A 13,160-nucleotide genomic window follows, 5' to 3' on the forward strand; every position below is an offset into this window, starting at 1 on the left:
TTTGGTTCATCTCATTGTTGAAGAGGGCCATGTCCATCAGAATTGATCATCATATAGTATTGTTGTTGAAGTATATAATGATCTCCTGATCCTGCTCATTTCACTCAGCATCAGTTCATGTAAGTCTCTCCAGACCTTTCTGAAATCATCCTGCTGGTCATTTCTTACAGAAAAATAATATTCCATAATATTCATATACCACAATTTATTCAGCCATTCTCCAATTGATGACCATCCACTCAGTTTCCAGTTTCTGGCCACTACAAAGAAGGCTGCCACAAATATTCTTGCACATATAGGTCCCTTTCCCTTCTTTATGATCTCTTTGGGATATAAGCCCAATGGTAACATTGCTGGATCAAAGGGTATGCACAGTTTGATAACTTGTTGAGCATAGTTCCAAATCACTCTCCAGAATGGCTGGATGTATTCACAATTCCACCAACAATGTATCAGTATCCCAGTTTTCCCACATCCCCTCCCACATTCCATGTTATCTTTCCCTGTCATTCTAGTCAATCTGACAGGTATGTAGTGGTATCTCAGAGTTGTCTTAATTTGCATTTCTCTTATTAATAAGGACTGGGAGCATCTTTTCATATGGCTAGAAATAGTTTCAATTTCTTTGTCTGAGGATTGTCTGTTCATATCCTTTGACCATTTATCAATTGGAGAATGGCTTGATTTCTTTTAAATTAGAGTCAATTCTCTATATATTTTGGAAATGAGGCTTTTATCAGAACTTTTGACTGTAAAAATGTTTCCCCAGTTTATTGCTTCCCTTCTAATCTTGTCTGCATTAGTTTTGTTTGTACAAAAATTTTCAATTTGATATAATCAAAATTTTCTATTTTGTGATCAATAATGATCTCTAGTTCCTCTTTGGTCATAAATTCCTTCCTCTTCCACAGGTCTGAGAGGTAAACTATCCTATGTTCTTCTAATTTATTTATAATCTCCTTCTAGGTTATGCCTAGGTCATGAACCCATTTTGACCTTATCTTGGTGTATGGTGTTAAGTGTGAGTCAATGCCTAGTTTCTGCCATATTAATTTCCAATTTTCCCAACAATTTTTGTCAAACAGTGAGTTCTTATCCCAAAAGCTGGGGTCTTTGGGTTTGTCAAACACTAGATTATTAAAGTTATTGATTGTTTTGTCCTTTGAACCTAACCTATGCCACTGATCAACTAGTCTATTTCTTAGCCAATACCAAATAGTTTTGGTAACCACTGTTTTATAATATAATTTTAGATCTGGTACAGCTAGGCCACCTTCATTTGATTTTTTTTCATTAATTCCCTTAAAATTCTTGACCTTTTGTTTTTCCATATGAACTTTGTTGTTACTTTTTTCTAGGTCATTAAAATAGATTTTTGGGATTCTGATTGGTATAGTGCTAAATAAATAGATTAGGTAGTACTGTCATCTTTATTGTATTTGCTCATCCTATCCAAGAGCATTTAATATTTTTCCAATTGGTTAGATTTGACTTTATTTGTGTGGAAAATGTTTTGTAGTTTTGCTCATATAATTTCTGATTTTCTCTTGGCAGATAGATTCCTAAATATTTTATACTATCGTTAGTTACTTTAAATGGAATTTCTCTTTGTAACTCTAACTGTTGGATTTTGTTAGTGATATATAAGAATGCTGATGACTTACGTGGGTTTATTTTGTATCCTGCAACTTTGCTAAAGGTGTGGATTATTTCTAATAGCCTTTTATTATGATCTCTGGAGTTCTCTATACTATATCATCAGCAAAGAGTGATAATTTGGTTTCCTCATTACCTACTCTATAATCTATTTCTCAATTCTTATTGTCAAAACTAGCATTTTTAATACATTATTGAATAGTGATGGTGATAGTGGGCAATCTTGTTTCATTCCTGATCTTATTGGGAATTATTCCAGTTTATCCCCATTACATATGATGCTTACTGATGATTTTAAATAGATGCTACTGATTATTTTAAGGAAAAGTTCATTTATTCCTATACTTTCAAGTGTTTTTAATAGGAATGGATGTTGGATTTTATCAAATGCTTTTTCCGCATCTATTGAGATGATCATATGGTTTTTGTTAATTTGGTAATTAATATGGTCAATTATACCAATAGTTTTCCTAATATTGAATCAGCCCTGCATTCCTGATATAAATCCTACTTGATCATGGTGTATCATCCTGGGAATGATTTTCTGTAGTCTTTTTGCTAATATTTAAGATTTTAGCATCAATATTCATTACGGAGATTGATCTATAATTTTCTTTCTCTGTTTTCAACTTACCTCATTTAGGCATCAATACCATGTCCATATCATAAAAGGAATTTGATAAGACTCCTTCATTCCCTATTTTTTCAAATAGTTTATATAACATTGGGGCTAATTGTTCTTTAAATGTTTGGTAGAATTCATATGTAAATCCATCTGGTCCTGAGGATTTTTTCTTAGGGAGTTGATTAATAGCTTATTCTATTTCTTTTTCTGAAAGGGGACTATTTAAGCAATTTACTTCCTCCTCTGTTAATCTGGGAAGCCCATGTTTTTGGAGGTAGTCATCCATTTCGCTTAGGTTATCAAATTTATTGGCATAAAGTTGGGCAAAGTAATTCCTTATTATTGCTCTAATTTCCTTTTCATTGGTAGAAAGTTCTCCCTTTTCATTTTTAAGACTAACAATTTGATTTTCCTCTTTTCTTTTTCTAATCAGATTTACCAAAGGTTTATCTATTTTATTGGTTTTTTTCATAAAACCAACTCTTAGTTTTATTTATTAATTCAATAGGTTTTTTTTTTTTACTTTCAACATTATTAATTTCTTCTTTTAATTTTAGAATTTCAAGTTTAGTATTTGATTGGGGGGTTTTAATTTGGTCTTTTTCTAGCTTTTTAAGTTGCAAGCCCCATTCATTGATCTATCTTCTCTTTCTCTATTTTATTCAAGTAAGCCTTTAAGGATATAAAATTTCCCTTTATTACCTCTTTGGCTACATCCCACAAATTTTGGTATGATGTCTCATCATTGTCATTATCTTGAGTGAAATTATTGATTGTGTTTATAATTTGCTGTTTCACCCAATCATTCTTTAAGATGAGATTATTTAGTTTCCAATTACTTTTTGGTCTATTTACCCCTAACTTTTTGTTGAATGTAGTTTTTATTGCATTGTGATCTGAAAAGAAAACATTTACTATTTCTGCCTTCCTGCATTTAATTTTGAGGTCTTTATGTCCTTATACATGGTCAATTTTTGTAGAGGTTCCATGAACTGCTGAGAAGAAAGTATACTTCTTTCTGTCACCATTCAGTTTTCTCCAAAGATCTATCATACCTAATTTTTCTAATATTCTATTTACCTCCTTAATTTCTTTCTTATTTGTTTTGTGGTTTGATTTATCTAATTCTGAGAGTGCAAGGTTGAGATCGCCCACTATTATAGTTTTGCTGTCTATTTCTTCTTGCAACTTTCTTAACGTCTCCTTTTGGAAGTCAGATGCTATACAACTTTGTGCATATATGTTTGGTATTGATATTGCTTCATCGTCTATGCTACCCTTTAGCAAGATATAGTTTCCTTCCTTATCTCTTTTAATTAGAGCAGGTGCTTATAGTAAAGCACCTACTCAGTGTGAGATAATGGTTCTCTGAACATATACTTAATGTGATGGTGATGTAATGGTCAGTTGGTATATGCTCAGTTGTTGTAGTGATATAATGGTACTGAGGTATTTAAGGGCTGAGAGGACTGGGAACTGAGAGTCTCTCAAACAGAGACACAGAAGAGTCTCTCAGCCACAGACACTCCATTTTTGACCAGCCTCATGGTGGCTCTCCTCCTTTATCACTTCTCCACCTAAAGACCGAGGCCTGTCTAGAGATCCTCCAGAAAGCTAGTCCAGACATTACAGGCAGAGGTTCTGAATACAAAGGTGCTGGTTATTTGTCCTTTGTTCTCAAAGAGGACCGTGACATCAGGAAGGTAATACCATGATGTGCAAGTGGATTTGATGTAATATGATTTTGAGGTCCCCTGACCTTGAGGGTTTCTATTCTAACAATAAGCCAGTAGTCATAAATCTTCTGGCTTTGGAAACTCCTACACCCAATCTGATCGATTCTGACTACTACTTAGTCAGATGGCTTCTGGCCTCCGAAAACTCCCACAGATCAAACTCCTAAGACAATATTAAATAGACCACTCCTCAATTCATTGCTGACTGGTAATCTTATCAGCAAGAACCAAATTCCGGAGACCACTCCTCCTTCCTACCTATGAGCCATACAATTAGCATATCTATGATTGAAAACTGTATAAATGTATCTCCTTGTTTCTGTCTCTACTGAATTCCCTTACAATTCAATCCACTTTGTAATGACGTTGCAATTACTATTGCAATAAAGCTTTGTCCCTTCTCTAGGAGATGGGTTCAAGCCGGCAAATTTCTTTGAAATACCTCACCACACTGGTCTGGGACCTCAAACTTTTTGGATATAAGTGAGGGAGGGCTGTGCAAGGCCATCTAACTTAACATTTTTCCTTCCAGAGCCATCTGGATCCAGTGGCAAGATATAGATATAGACAACTAGAGATGGCTCTGGATACAATGACAGATCTTGACCTTTTTAAACTAAGGTCTTCTACTAAAACTGAAACTAAGACTGCATCCATTCAGTGATTAAGGCTAGATTATGATTTGGACAAAGAATCTCCTTTTTCACTTTGTTCAAAAAAAATCTGAATAAGCAAATAAATAAATGAATCTGAGAGAGGAATACCTTCTGGGTTTCTGAATACAAAACCCCTCTCACTGACCATGGGTTAGACACAGTGAACTCTGGTGTGTCTTTCACCTCCAAGTCTATGATTTCATAATCTTATGGACAAAAAAAATAAACACAATCATTAGTTAATACTAGTTGTCTCTTTTGGGGATATTTTTGCCTTTAAATCAGTATTAGCTGATTAGGGTTGGTTTTAGTCCTATCAGGAATGAGATTGAAGTGCATTGGAGTTAAAATACTGCCCTAAAGAATCTGTATGTTTTAAAAATATTTATAGCAGGTTTTTTTGGAGAGAAAGATTTGGAAATCAACGGAACTCCCATCAATTGGATAATGGCTAAATAAGTTGTGATATATATGTGATATGATGGTGATATATGAAAGACTACTGTGCTGTAAGAAATAGCAATATCAATACTGTTTGAAAAACAACTGTGAATAATTAAGTTATTCTGAAGTTTAGAAATATTCAAAGCAACTACAAAGGAAGATTCTATCCATCTCTGGAGAAGAACTGATAAAAAGAAGTACACATAGCATGGTTTTATATATATATATGTAGATATATAGATATAGATATCTCTATATATAGATATAGATATAGATATATTTATATATCTATGCCAAATAGTAACCTTCTCTAGTTGAGCACTGGGGGAAGGAGATAGTTCAGAACTTCAGATTTGTTAAAATAATAAGTAAAAAAAAATCATAATATTTGGAGCTAGGAAAAAAACACTAAATATTACCTAATTTACCTAATTACCTAATCAAAATCAGAAGATTTTGAATCCAAGGATCTTTGCATTGTGGCACACTAGGGAAACCTAGCCTCAAAACAACAAATCCAGTTAAATAGCTAACACAATCAGGAAACTTGAAATTAGCTGGTCAATAAGCATTTATTTAGTATTTACTGATGAAGTTCTGAATGGTGTTTTTTTTTGTTTGTTTGTTTATTTGTTTATTTGTTTTGACTTATTTTATTTGAAAAAACAATAAGAAAAAAAAGAAAAATAGGAAGGAAATACAAAACAAAATAAAGCAAAACTAAAAAGAACATTGTCATGTGCCCAGCAGAACATCAAGGAGAATTCAAAATATATAACAAGTTACAAGGTCCAGAAAATATATACATTAGTAGAAGATATTATATTCATGAATGCCCATTTTTTCTTTTCTTCCTTATAAATTGTTCTTTGGTTCTCTGCTGTACACCTTATTTCCTATATTCTTTTTTCCCTTTTTCATCCCCACCCCCAACACCCTCAAAGAGGCTACAGTTAAGAAAGGATATAATTGTACATTTACACATACATATATACACATACACCCACACATATCTACAGCATAAATTTAAAGTTCATACATAAAGACATTTAAATATGTGCAAACATAATACAAACATGAATATGTGTATGTATGAGCACACATACACAAATACACACACACAGTTAAGTTAAATGAAAAGTACTCTCTCTGAGAGAGGGAGCCACTAGAAATAAAGACTTTCATGCAGAAGATGATTATCAGAGCTGCTGCTTAAAGAAAAAGACTGAGGCAAAGGTAAGGAAGAGGGATATTCCAAGGGTATGGAATATTATGTGGAATATTCCAGGAGCAGCTAGGTGATAATTTTGAGAATGAGTTAAATGTGAGAGATGTTGTGAAATAGCAAAATAGCTAGAAATAACAAAAAGATTTGGCAAGTGATAGGATTTGTGGAATGGGAAAAAGTGAGAAATTGAAGTGACAGTGAGTTTACTAGAAAGACAGTGATACTTTCAAAAATAATTTGAAAGAGGAGCCAATTAGAAGCAAAGGTGTAATTTAGTATTAGTAAAATTGTAGAGTACAGAGAGAAGTATTATGAAGAGATCAGAAACTCAAGATATCCCAAATGTTATTGTTGAGAGATTGTAGCTCAGGAGTTAGAGTAAGGTTAATTTTTTTAAGGTTGATTCTGGACATCATTATCATAGAATTGATAATTAAATCCCAATGAAATTTCCAAGCAAAATAGTATAGATTGAGAAGAGGATAGGGCCCTTAATTAAGTGGGCATGACCTTTATAAAGATCCAGGAAAAGAGGCTTAGAAGAAGCATCAGACTAGGATTGTCATGAAAACCTAGAAGGAAAGACTTGTAGAAAGCCAGAATTGAACTATGTCAAGTAGAAACATGACAAAATTTAGCCAAAAAGCTAAAATAACTGCAGTTAGAAACCAGGAAATTAGCCAGAAATAGCCTAAAAATAAGGACATGGATCCTAGTTTGAACTAGAACTGATGAAATAGTTATACTTTTTGAACCAGCTTAGGTAAAGTTAAGAGGGCAGAGGTAGAGTTTTATAAATTTATAATATATAAATTTATAATTTTTATAAAATATATGAATCTGAAGAAGTCCAAAACTCAAAGTAGAGAAGCATAGTGGAGAATGTTGTGGTAAAAATTAGTGTAGGCAGAAATAGAGCAATGTTGTTTTTGGTATATACCACAGATTACATGTATAGAGAAAATAAATGAATTTAGAAAAAGAACAAAACCTTGATAGCCAGTCGGTATTATTTCTTAAGTACTTTCTATGTCTCAGACACTATGGTAAGTACTGAGGATACCAAAAAAGCAGGAGTAATGTCACTGTCCTCAAGGAGAGTGCATTCTGTTGAGTCAGTCATGTAAATATATAAATAATGAGACACAAAACATATACAGAATACATGAAATAAAACTTGAAAGGAAATGATTACCAGCTAAGGGAACCTTCACACAGAAAGTAGGATTTGGGTTGAGTTATGAAGGATCAGATAAACTCAAAATTGGAGGCAAGGAGGAAGAATATTCCAGGTATGAGGAGTAGCTAGGTGCCAAAAGCAAGGATGGAATGTCTCATACAAGGAATAACAAGTGAGCAAATATAGCTGACTTATGAAGTATATGTAGGGAAGTAAGATATGAGAATATTGGAAAGGGACTAGATTATAAAGAGCTTTAAATGCCATACAATTTGATCCTGGAGATAAAGGTACCACTGGAATTTATTGAGCATGAGGTGGGGAGTAACATTGTAGAACCTATTTATATTTTAGAAAAATTATCTTGGCAGTTGAGTGGAATATGAATTGGAGTTGAAAGAAACATGAGACAGGGAAAATAGTTTAATATTCCAGGCAAAGAGTGATGAGGACCAACCAACTTAGATTTTATACATAGATATCTATAATATAATATAATATCTATTATATAATAATAAATATAATAATTATATAGGTATTTATATGTAAGTTTTGTTTGTTGATACATCTAAGCAACTCTATGGGTATGTATGTATATATGTATGTATATGGGTATATATATATATATATATATATATATATATATATATATAAAATCATAGTTTGATCTTCTAAGAAGTATCAGGAGTGTTAATCATCAGAATGAACTAAAGTCCAGTAAAGAAAAAAGAAATAAAAAGTTTTGGCAAGCCTTATTGTAGCAAAGAGGAAGAACCAAAGAAGGGCTAGGACTGTAACTTGGGGGAAAACAAGGTAATGATAATTTATAATAGAGCTGTTCGATGCTTGGAGTTGTTGTGGTGGTGGTGGTGGTTGTGATTGTGGTTGTTGTTGTTATTGTTGTTTTGTCATGAATAATCTTTGGAATGGAAAGGATAAAACAAAAATTGCTTTTAAGAAATTGATTACAAAGATAAGGAGGGAACTGACAAGGAAAAAACCTAATTATCCTTGATGAATTCAAGTCATCTAGCTCATATGAAATATATCTAAATGTATAAATTACATTGGATCTGGGATTACTCTCCTAACACTCATTTTCATCTTGAAGTGTGTGCTCATGGATGCCAACAAGATTTATCTAACTTTTAGAAATGAGTATTTACTAAGATTTTATGTAAGAACAATTGGCATAAAATATCCTCTCATATGTGGGGGCATACTCCCCCACAAATACATACAAATTCCAAGTTCTTTAAACTTATAAAAAGCTTGGAAAATAAGTTTATGGCAAAAGGTAACTCATAGTTATTGTTTGCTTAATAGTGGTTTTGCTGGGTCAAAAGGGATATGCAATTTAAACTTTTGAAATAGATTTCTAATTGCTTTGCAGAATGGCTAGAGAAATTCAAAGCTCCTTGTCCTGTGCATCATTGTGTCTCCTAGCCCTTTCTATATTTGCCATTTTCCCTTTTTCTCATCTTTGGTAATCTAATAGGCATGAGATAAAATAAGTTTGCCTTAATTTGCATTTCACTTATTATGAGTGATTTGGGGCATTTTTCTCGTTATTGTTGAGATCTTGAATTTCAGGCAGAGAATAATCTATAAAGTCTATCTCAATTCCTTTTAAAGTTTTAAAACATTAAGAGTTGATGAAAAGGACATAGAAATCACAAAGAACAACCTCATCAAGAAGAAGTTATGACAGACTAAATTTATTTTAATTTTTAACAGGTTTACTAAACCAATAAATCAGAGCAATACTATAACTATAGCTTAACTAGATTCTTTAATTTACCAAGTTTTATGCCATTCTTGTGGGGAAAATGAAGAGATATTAGACAATATTAAGATTAGGTGCATTTAGAACCAACTGAATGATGACCAATGATAATGCCTAAGAATAAGGAGTTGATAGTCTTACTCTACCATGTTCATACCATTTCTGGAGTGTTATCCATAATCCCAGCTGACTCATTTCAGGAAAAACATTGATAAGATGGAACGTTTCCAGAGGAGGACAGCCAAAAATGGTGAAGTGTTTTGAATTCATGCCATATGAGTATCTATGAAGGAAATATATTTGGCCTGTTGAAGAGAAAATTGGAGAGGGACAAGATAGCCATCCTCAAGTATTTGAAGGATTTTCCATATAGAAGAGTGATGAGATTTGTTCTGTATGGTTATAGAGGATAAAGCTAGTAGTGGTGGTGGGTGGAAGCTTCAAAAAGACAAAGTTAGATTGTAAAAACAAAAACAAACAAACAAAAAATCAAAAGAATCTTCCTAACAACTAGAAAGTGGAATAGACTGACTTCTAAGATGATGAGTTCCTCTTTTCTGTATCTTTATGCAAAGGGTAGATGACTATCCTTGGGATATTTTGTAGAAGGAATTTTTGATCCCCAGTTACAGCATGGAGTAGCTGTGTTCTGCTGTCTCAGTTCTGATACTCTGGGAATCCCAAATCATCTTTTCTTGTAGCGGTAGTTCTGTTTTCAAGTATGACCAGTGGGTGTCACTGTAACTATTTATAAATTCACTGAGAGACTTTTTCCTTAAGGCTATTAAGGCTGTTTTATTAAAATAAATACCGGGGGAAGAGGGATTGCTAAAGTCTAGAAAAAACTTTTCAAGTCAAACTTTCGGGTAATTTTTATCTGAATTAAACTAGCTACTTCGACCACTACCGAATTTTCCTTTTTTCTTCAAAATTTTTGTGATACTTTCGTTTTAGACAGTGGTAGAAATAGAAAACTATTTGATATTTGTTTCAATTCTATTTTCTTCAGTATTTACTCAAGGAATTCGGAAAGTTTTATATGGAACTCCATATTGTTAAGGACACCCCTGAATTTGTCTTTTTTAATTTCCAGACACACTGAACCTGGAATATGCAGGAAACCCTGAATGTGTCAAGGATGATGTCTGCTCTAAACTGATATAATTTTTTATTTGCATCCCAAGCTGGATTCCCTGTGTGACCTTGGGAGTCAATATCTTGCTCTCATTTGGGGTTATAGAATATTAGGAAAAGAGCATTGGACAGGATCTCAGGACTCTTGTCCTGATCTTTGCCAGTGATCCCTTGATCAATGTCAATTCATCTCTATGAGCCTTAAATTTCTCAGCTGTAGAAAGAGGGAATTGGATTTAATGTTTTCTAACATCCATTTAGACTAGTTTTAAAATTACCTCAGATCATAAGGATGCTGACCATTACTACTTTTTTCCCCTAGAATCTTCTTTTTTTATACTGTTTTAATCCAGAGTTTCTTAATCTGGGATCTGTGAATGGATTTTAGGGAAAAGAGTCAAGTAATTTTTGGAAAAAATATATATCTTTACTTTTATTAGCCTCTAATGTTTAGCATTTCCTTCCATTTTTTAAAAAATCAAATCACTGTTCTGAGGAGGGATCCATAAGTTTCATCAGACCCATAACAAAATAAATTAAGCATCTCTGGTTTAAGCTTTGAATATTATAAAACCTATTATTTCTTTTGTGACACAATATTTCATCCTGCCCATTTATCTTTTGCCAGGAATTTCTATCCTACGATTGCTACTGATATAGGATAGCTGATAGGATAAAATATAAACTCCTCACTATGACATTTAAGGCCCTCCATGATCTTTTAGTCTTGTTTTCTCTTCTCAGCTCATATTACTTCATGTGATTTGTATTCCAAGCAAATTGTGTATTATCTGTCCCCCAATTCATTATTTTTAGTATTGCTTCCCTGTTGTTCCAGAGTTATTTTGCTCCTCAGTCTGTGCAGTATCTTGAAACAGGTATTTTTACATTAGGTGGCCTGGCTTAGCAGAATGAGCACCAGAATGAGAGAAATTAAGCATTTGTATTCCACAGCCAATATGGACACTTAATAGCTAAATAACCTTGACTCTTTAATCTCAGACTCTTTACCTGTCAATAAAAGAGTAAGATATCTCACAGCTCAATAATTCTTCAAATAATTAAATGATACTATTTCAATTTTCCCCAAGTCTTATATTCCATTCTATGGTCTTTTAAGGAAGAAAATGTATTTTCCTGCAAAATGTCACATGATAAAATTATGATAAACTGCATTGAGAAAAGGATATTCCTTAAATAATTGAAGGCCTCACATTTTCTGAAGGTAGATCACTGTGACAATCAAATGTATGTAATAGTTTTCTCATTTAATATGGTTTTTCCAAGTGTTTAATGGAAAGTCATTAGGGGTCTAACATTATTCACAGTTCATCTTTCTAAGATTACTAGCCCTGTTGAAGTATGAAAAATGAATCCTTACTACTTTAGCACTTAGTAATGAGATCTTCAACTTAGCCTGAGGATTATTAAGGAAGGTTACTTACAACATATTTCTGACTTTTAAAAATCATTGTAAAAGTATGTTAAAAGTCCACATTGCTGTTTTCAGAAAACCAAGTATTTTGAGATAAATTCTGTACATTAAAAAGTATTGTTTTGAAAATGGTTAATGCTAATTTTTAAAATAAAATAAAGCAAAAAAAGAGCTCTAATTACTGTTTGTCCTTCTTTCTCGAACAGGACCATAATATCAGAGAGGTGATGCCATGACATGCAAGTGAATTGGATTTAAGTGAGGGAGGGCTGGACAAGGTCACCTGCCTCATTTTCCTCTCCTGAGCCATCTGAGTATAGTGGCAAAATGTAAATCAGGATCACTGGAGATGACCCTGGATGAAATGAGAGACCTTGACCTAAGTAAGTTCTTCCAAAAGTCTCAATGTACCCATTCAATGATTAAAGCTAAGTAATCAAGGTAATATGAGCTGACATTGATACTTAAAAGTAAAATATCTTTGCTATATTTTAAATGTTTTATAAACATAAAACAGTTCATTTTAATGACCTATTATCAATGTCAATTGCCCATTAGTCAATAAGCCTTTATATGGAATTTGCCCCATGTGGGTATGATACTAATTGCTGAAAATGAAAAAAAAAAAAAAAGAAAAGAAAAGAAAAGACAAAAACAGTCCCTTCTCTCAAGGAACATTTTAACAGGGGAGACAACAATAACAAAAAATCAAGTATATACAGGATATATGCAAAGCAGAGGGAGAGTGATCTCAGAGGAGCAGAGGCTTGCAGGTGGACAGACAGCCCAGAAAGGGCATTTCATAAAAAGCAAAATAGGAGCTGAATTGGAGGAAGACCAAAAATGAGGAAAGTGTTACAGTTAATCATCAAAAATGCTAAGCAGTGGAAATGCAAACAAAAAAAAATCAAAAAGAAGAAAGTAATGTACAGTAACAATATTGTTTTAAGATCAACTTTGAGTAACCAGATCATTTTTACTATTCTAAATACCCAAATTAACTACAAAGGACATATGAAAGAAGACACTATCTGCATTCAGAGAAAGAACTGATAAATTGAAGTATAAACTGGTTTTACATGTGTGTGGATATGTGTACAGAAAGAGAATGGGAAAGAGAGAGACATAATTGTGTCTAATGGTAGCCATCTCTAGGATCAGGTGGGAGGAAGAAAAAAAGAAGGGAGAAAAAAGTTATTTGATAACTTTATTATATATTTAAAAGAAATAGCAAGTTGTAGATTATAGATTTGCAGTTTCATGTATGATCATCTTTTTTT

The sequence above is a fragment of the Antechinus flavipes genome, chromosome 6 (genome assembly GCF_016432865.1).
Source record: "Antechinus flavipes isolate AdamAnt ecotype Samford, QLD, Australia chromosome 6, AdamAnt_v2, whole genome shotgun sequence".
Taxonomy (NCBI): domain Eukaryota; kingdom Metazoa; phylum Chordata; class Mammalia; order Dasyuromorphia; family Dasyuridae; genus Antechinus; species Antechinus flavipes.